Raw genomic sequence first — 7,947 nt, 5'->3', positions numbered from 1 at the left:
AAAAAAAAGTTTGCATCAGATTTAAGAAAATTCCTGCATACCAAGGAGACTGTTCTCAATGTCAAATAACTCCTCATGGTAAATGGTAAACTTATTTATTATCAGGTATAACCTTTCTTCTCCAGAGCTTCTTCATAGTACTTGTCATCTCTGAATTTCTCAGAGTGTAGATTAGTGGATTGAGCATGGGAGTTATGATTGTGTAAAACACACTCAGTAACTTGTCAATGGGGAAGGTCTCTGCAGGTCTTGCATACATGAAAATACAGGGAACAAAGAAGAAGACAACCACAGTGATGTGGGAACCACAGGTCTGGAGGGCTTTCCATCTCCCTTCCTGACTAAGGTTCTTTAGAGAGTACAAGATGACACCATAAGAGATGAGCAAGAGCAGAAACACAACAGTGCAGATCAGTCCTCCATTGGCCACCACTAAGAGGCCAATGACATATGTGTCAGTACAGATGAGCTTCAATAAGGGGTACATGTCACAGATAAAGTGATCAATGACATTAGGGCCACAGAATGGGAGCCCATAAATAGTACTAAGTTGAATTGCCGAGTGCAGAAGACCTCCACCCCAGGACACTACCAGTAGCACAACACACACCCAATGCCTCATGATAACCAAATAATGCAAGAGCTTACAGATGGCCACATAGCGGTCATAGGCCATCACCAACAGAAGAAAGATCTCTGACCCACCAAAAAAGTGCTCTGTAAAGAGTTGAGTCATACAAGATTGGAAAGATATAGTATTTGTCCCAAAGAACAAGTCTGAAATCAACCTTGGGGTAATGACAGAGGAAAAAGTGGCATCCATAAATGATAATCTAGCAAAGAAAAAAGTACATCGGTGAGTTCAGTGTCTTACTGGCAATTACAGTCACGACAATGAGCATGTTACCCACCATGGTCAAAATGTAGAAAAGCAAGAACATAACAAAAAGGACTTTCTGCTCCTTTGGATTCTGTGTGAGGCCCAAGAGGACAAAGTAAGTCACATTGTTCTTTGGTTCCATCTAGTCTTTACAGATGCTGACTTCATATGCTAGAAGCAGTTTATCTATAAAAGAAGGGGAAAGCTTTTAAATGCATTATAAGTTTAATCTTATATTAATTCATTCAATTTTTAAAAACTCTATATTGAGTATGTATTTGTGTCAAACATGTTGTAGACATTGTGACCACCAAGTTGAATAAGACATAGTTCCCTACCCTCAGTGATAGTAGGATGCATAATAAGATATCAGTCAATTCCAGACCAATGTAATATGTGCTATTATAAAAATATTCATGCAAAGCTAATAGTCACCGTGTAGGAAGATATCAATCAAACTACAATCAGGGAAAATTTCTCAGAGGAAGCAATGCTTTAGCTGTTTAAAGGAAAAAGAAAAGAACAAGAGAATATGGGAAGGAAATTCCTGAAAAGATGCACCATTCATAAAATCACAAAAGCGTAGTACTAGAGAACCATTAAGGCAATTTACATATCCAAAGTGAATAGATCAAATTATGAAGGGAAAGTCACTGCCCTCAATTGTCTCAGTTTTCTCTGAAACCTCTTTCTTAGAGTCTTTGCGTGGATAATCCACCCTTTCCTGGCCAATAAATGCTGAAGCACTTCAATATTGTGTCTCCAGCCCATACCTCCCCCTAATTTTCAAAGGTGTATTATCAACATCTCCAATTTTGGACATCTCCCATTGGATATCAATTTTGTTTTTATGAAACCAAATTTTTAATTTTCTACAAAAAACATCAATGCTCCTCATCTCATTAAATGCTACCACCTTCCATGTAATAATATAGGCAATAAATCTCAGTGTCCTTTCCTCCTTTACACTTTCATATTAATTTAGTGATACATTTAACAAGTCTTGTTTAGTCTACTTTCTAATATATGACAAATTTTATCATTTCCCAGCACTTATTTTCTTCCTGGCTCAATGAAATAGCCTCCTGCCAAGGCTCTCCACGTTGATTCTGCCCTCCAACAAATTCTCCCGAAGCAGCTGAAATGATCCTTGTAAAATCTTATTGTGATTGTATTACTCCACAGCTCAAAACTCATACAGTGGATTCCAAACACACTCTCACAATTTAATGTATCACCTGTAATATTTATAGTAACAAGAATTGTAATGCCTACTTCATAGTTGAAGAAAGTGAGACTCAGAACTTCTAATTAATTTTCCCAAGGTCACAGATGTTTAAGTGAGAAAACTTGGTTTAGAGTCTGTTCAATTTCTTTCAAAGTGATTTAATTTCTTAGAAAATGAAGAAATTCACACAATTGTGATTCCTGGTTCCCACTATCTACTGTTAGTCTTACCTTGTGGTGGCTTGTTCACAATCTGAAGGAAGACTTTTTACCTCATTCACAGGGGCCCTGGAATTCTTCTTTCATCCACTATGACGGTGGAGAACAAAAAGCTGCATTATAACTTGAAGATATATTTTCCTTCATATGGCTATCTGTCCATTTTCTTCATGGAGTCTTCTGATTATTTAGAAGATTCTTTTTATTTGCACTGTAGATTCTTTAATAGTAATTACATGGTGCACACAGAAAAACAAAAATTTTCATGTTAGGATAATTTATCAAAAAGGCAATAAATTCTATTTTGCATAAGAAGTTAAAAACTAGCCCTTTCCCCAGGGAAATTTTTCTGGAGTAACTTCTTTCCTACTAACTTCAAAAGAGAAAAATACCATTCAATTGTTTAGCCCTTCTTATTCTGCGGTGTTGGTATGGCCAGACTATTTGACTTGAGACTTTAACCGATATTTTTGTGCTTTTTTAAATGTCATGCATTAAGCCCAACAAAGGACCTCCTGAAGATTTTATATCAGTTCTTAAAAGGATAGCATCTTCTTTCTGACAGGGGCAAAGACCACTGGATATTCTATCCCTTTGAACACATTTATCATTGAGTCCTGGAATTGGAATACGTCCAGACTAATTCTTGCTTAATTAAATTCACTGGGATTTTCCACAGAATTTAAAATAACATCTATATGGAAAGATACTAATAGGCCAAATCACATAATGAAGATTAAAACGATGTAGTATGGAAAAAAAAATAGCTTTAGAACCATTATAAGACTATTGTAAATCAAGAATAGAATATCAGCCAAGTCATTTTGTTCCAGTGAATATTATCAAGTATTTCCCCACTTGCCTTGACAAGTTCTTAATTCCTTTTATTTAATGCTCAATTTATTCTGCTTTCAAGTTTGGTAACCTATGTTAAAAAATTTTGTCACCAATATAGATGTAATAAGTGATTATTCATCAATTATTAATTATTGTTTTCAAAATTAAGACCACCTATTTTATGCCAGTGTCAACTTAAAAAGCAAATTTGCCTATTTTTAACCTTATAATGAGTCTCTTTGGGAATAGAGAAAAGAATTGCAATTCAGGATATGGCAGGTCACAGGCAAATCCAGAAAACAAAGGAGGGGAGTTGCTTTTATAGAGAAAAAGGGGGAGTAGGGAAAGGCTGTTCTAAATGCAAGTCCATTGGGGCAAAGTAACAGTTAGGGAGGCAATGACTTTTCATTGGCTGAGCTATAGCACCTTTTATTGGCTGGGCTGTTGCCAGTGGGGAATGAAAACTTTCCTTCAATAGTAAAGTAGCTTTACTTCCTGTTGAAGATGCAAGCTTAATCTCTTCCTGTTTGATGTAATTGATGATGTATTCTAGACCATGAAAGCTCCTTCTACAGGCCTTCCTGACTGCAATTTAGATAAGGTTTCTTTGGTTAACTTCCACACCAGGAACTGTGCTATGAGTGTGGACACAGCAATTAATAAAAAAGGGAAAAAAAATCACGTAACAGTTCCTTCCTTCTCAGACCTTATATTCTTGTAATAGAGTCAGTCAATAAATAAGGGTGCAGTTTAATAAAGTGATGATAATTTTATTCAGTGCTTATAAGACAGCAAACATGGTACTGTGACAGAAGATAAGAGGGAGAATTCTACTACAGGTAAGATTATCAGAGGTCTTTTTTTAAAGGTGATGTTTAAGCCAAGACCCAAGTGATAGGAAGTTGCTACCATCGGAAGCACTGCTACATGTAGTAATACCAACTTAAATTAATTAATTAAGTAAAATATTTCACCTCAGAGATGACATGATCTATATGTAGAAAACTAACACTTTCACAGGAATTTTTATTGCAGTACTATGTTGAAAAGGAGTGATGAGAGTGGTAACTCTTATCTTGTTCCTGATTTTAGTGGGAAAGCTTTCAAACTTTCACTGTTGACTATAATGTTAATTGTGGATTTGTCCTATATAGCCTTTGTTATGTTGAGGTACATTTCTTCTATATCCAATTTGTTGAGAGCTTTTTATCATAAAAAAGTTTTGAATTTCCACACTATCCATGAAAACCCAAAGGGAAAATTAAGGAGACAATTTCATTTACAACAGCATCAAAAAGATAAAATACTTAAGAAAAAACTCAACCAAGGGAGCAAAAATGTGGCACACTGAAAACTACAAAATGTTGCTGAAAGATATTACAGAAGAGAAAAAATAAATGGAAAGACATTCATGGACTGGAAGATTTAATATTATTAACAGGTCAATATTACCTAAAGTGATCGATAGACTCAATGCAATTCCTATTAAATCCCAAAAGTGTGTTTTGCAGAAATAGACAAATCCATCCAAAAATTCATTTGGAGTCTCAAGGGACTCCCAATAGCCAAAATAATCTTGAAAAAGAAGAACAGAGTTAGAGATCTCATACTTCCTGATTCTAAAACTTACTATGAAAATATGTTAATTAAAACAGTGTGGTATTGGCATAAAGACAGGCATACAGACTAATGGAATAAAATACAGCTCCTAGAAAGAAACATTTGTGTGTGTTTTCAAATGACTTTTGATGTGGGAGCCAAGAGCATTCAATGGGGAAAGACAACCTGTTCAAAAAAATGTGCTGTGAAAACTGGATATCTAAAAGCAAAGGAATGAAACTGAACCCTTAACTTACGTGAAATGCAATAATTAACTCAAAATGGATCAAGGACCTAAAATATTAGCTAAAACTAGAAAAATTTTAGAAGAAAACATAAAAGAAAAGGTTCATAATGTTGGATTTGGCAATAATTTCTTTGACACAAAATACACAAGCCAGGAAAGAAGAAATAAATGAATTGTACTTCTTCACAATTAGGAAATTTTATGCATCAAATGGCACTATAACAGAATGAAAAGGCAACACACAGATTTGGAAAAATGATTTGCAAACAATAAATGATAAGGTATTAAAATGTAGAATATATGAAGAACTTTTGTGTCTCAACAACAAAAACAACATTGAAAATGAACAAAGGATTTGGATAGACATTCCTCAAAAGAAGATATATAAATGACCAGGAAAAACATGAAAAGATGAACAATGTTAATTTTCATCAGAGTAATGCAGATCAAAATTGTGATCATATACCATTTCACACCCATTAGGATAGCTATTATTTAAAAAAAAAAAAGAAAAAAGAAAATGACACATGCAGCAGATAATCTAGAGAAATTGAAATAATTGTGCACTGCTGATCGGAATGTAAAATGATCTATCTCCTATGGAAAATGCTATGGTACTTCCTCAAAATTTAAACAAAGAATTATCAAGTGATTCAGCAGTTCTACTTTTCGGTGTATTTCCAAAATAATGGAAAGCAGGGACTCAAACACCCTGCTCTTTCTATACTCATTTTCATGGCAGTATTATTTACAATAGCCAGAAAGTAGAAGCAACCCAAGTGTCTACTGGTAGATAAATTTATATACAAAATGAGGCATATGCCTATAATGGAATATTATTCAGCCTTGAAAAGGAAAGAAATACTAATACATGCTAAAACATAGATTAACATACAATGCATTATCTTAAGTGAAGTAGGGCAGTCACAAAAGGACAAAGATTGTATTATTGCACTTACATGAGGTTCTTAGTCAAATTCATAGACAGAAAGCAGAATGTGGGTTGTCTGGAGCTCAGGAGAGGGGAAAGGGGATTACTGTTACACAGTTGTGCAGTTTCAGTTTGGGAAAATGAAAAAGTTCCAGAGAAAAATGGTGATGACATTGGCATAACAATGTGAATTAACTTAATATCACTGAACAGTACACTTAAAAATGGTTAAAATTGTAAATATTGTTAAATATATTGTAGCAATTTAAAAACTAAATTTGAAAACTAAAGTGACTTCATTAGTAGCTCATAATGTGAACTTAAATTATGGCACAATAGCTCCAAGTGTATGCAAAGATCATTTGGTGCAAATACACCTGATTACTTTGTTTAAAAGATAGATAAATCAGTCCAACAACAAAACTACTAAATTAAAATCTGTGTTGCTGTGTCCTGAGAATCTGCATTTTACAAGACTCTTAACTAATTTTGATAGTATCTTAAAGTTTGACAACCAGTTGGGCAAAACATAAATCTAAATCGATAATTTTCTAATGATAAATAATTTTTGGCCTGGACTGTTCCTCAGAGTGCCTATAGGTCAACATGAACATACTTTTGACAAATAGTGTTCAGTTTGCCCTCAACCACAGAAATTATCTTCTTTTTTCTTCTCTATTTAAAGGATAAAGTCATTTTATATTGTTATGATTATTTCTCAAAGTCATTTTTTTACTCTAGAAATTACTTATACCTTTTTACCTCTAAATTTCTGAGTGTGTAGATTTAAGTTTGACAAGGAAGTTATCATAGTATAAAACACAGCCATTGCTTTATCAATGAAGAAGGCAGTGATTGGGTGCAAATATATTGATACTCAGGTCACAAAATCTAGGATGACCACAATGATGTGAGAAACACCCGTGGAGAGGACAATGCATCTCCCTTCCAAGCTATGTGTCCTCGGGGAGCTCAAGATGACCACACAGGAGATCATCAAGAGGAAAAACACTAATAGGCAGATGAAATTAATGATGGACGCAACAAAGAGACCAAGGGTATGTGTGTCCATGCAGAGACTTCAACAAAAGATTTAAATCACACATGAATGGTCTATGACATTGGAGCCACAGATGAGCAGTCAGACTGTGAAGACGATCTGAATGGTAGCAAGGGGATTCAGCATGGGGGTTTTGACTGTACTCATGCCACTCAAAAACAGAAGACACATCCCTGTAACTCATGATGATTTCCTAGTACAGGGGTTTGCAGATGGACACATAGTTGTCATTGGCAACCACCAGGAGAAGAATGATCTCAGCAGCACCAAAAGATGATGAGCAAAGACTTGAGTCATGCGCTTCCTGAAAGAGATGATTTTCCTTACAGCAAACGTGTCAGTTAACATTTTAGAGCTCATGGATAAAGAACAGTAGGTATCTCTAAGGGATAAGTAACACAGGCAGGAGGTGGAAGCACTACCCAAGAGTATAAAAGATAACTTGTTAAATGAAAAGATCTGTACTGTTCTTGGATAACAGTTGTCAATGCTCTAAAGATGTAACTCTTTCTAAATTTATCTTCTTAAATGGAATCTTATTGAAAATAATAACTGCATTTTGTTTTGTGACTGAACTATCTGAAACTTATTTTAACTTAATTGTAAACTTATTTTAATTTTAAACATATTTATCTTATTTAAATTTAACCATATTATTTTATTTTAAACAATTTTGAAACATACATATGCAAGAATAGGCATAATTCTTGAAAGAATAGTAATGAGGGACTGCTAGTCTTATCACATATCAAAATGTTATATATGAATTCATTGTTTCATTGTTTCAATTAGTACATGAATAAGGAGATCAACAAAATGAATAGAGTCCTGAGTTGGATCCAAATACATAAGGGATTTTAAAATAGAATAGGCAAGATTTCAAGTCAATGGCAAAGTTAATTGTGGAACTAGAAAAAAATGACTAAAATTTAGAAAACAAAATTCAA

At 34.2% G+C, this 7,947-nt stretch overlaps 1 pseudogene; it reads right to left on the bottom strand.

The window, feature by feature from the left end:
- Positions 1 to 91: 91 nt before the first annotated feature.
- LOC124232703 (olfactory receptor 4A47-like) lies at positions 92 to 1,037 on the bottom strand (annotated as a pseudogene).
- Positions 1,038 to 7,947: the final 6,910 nt, after the last annotated feature.

This window comes from Equus quagga, unplaced genomic scaffold (assembly GCF_021613505.1).
Source record: "Equus quagga isolate Etosha38 unplaced genomic scaffold, UCLA_HA_Equagga_1.0 1080_RagTag, whole genome shotgun sequence".
Classification (NCBI taxonomy): domain Eukaryota; kingdom Metazoa; phylum Chordata; class Mammalia; order Perissodactyla; family Equidae; genus Equus; species Equus quagga.
This window is presented reverse-complemented; position numbering and strand designations above follow the sequence as displayed.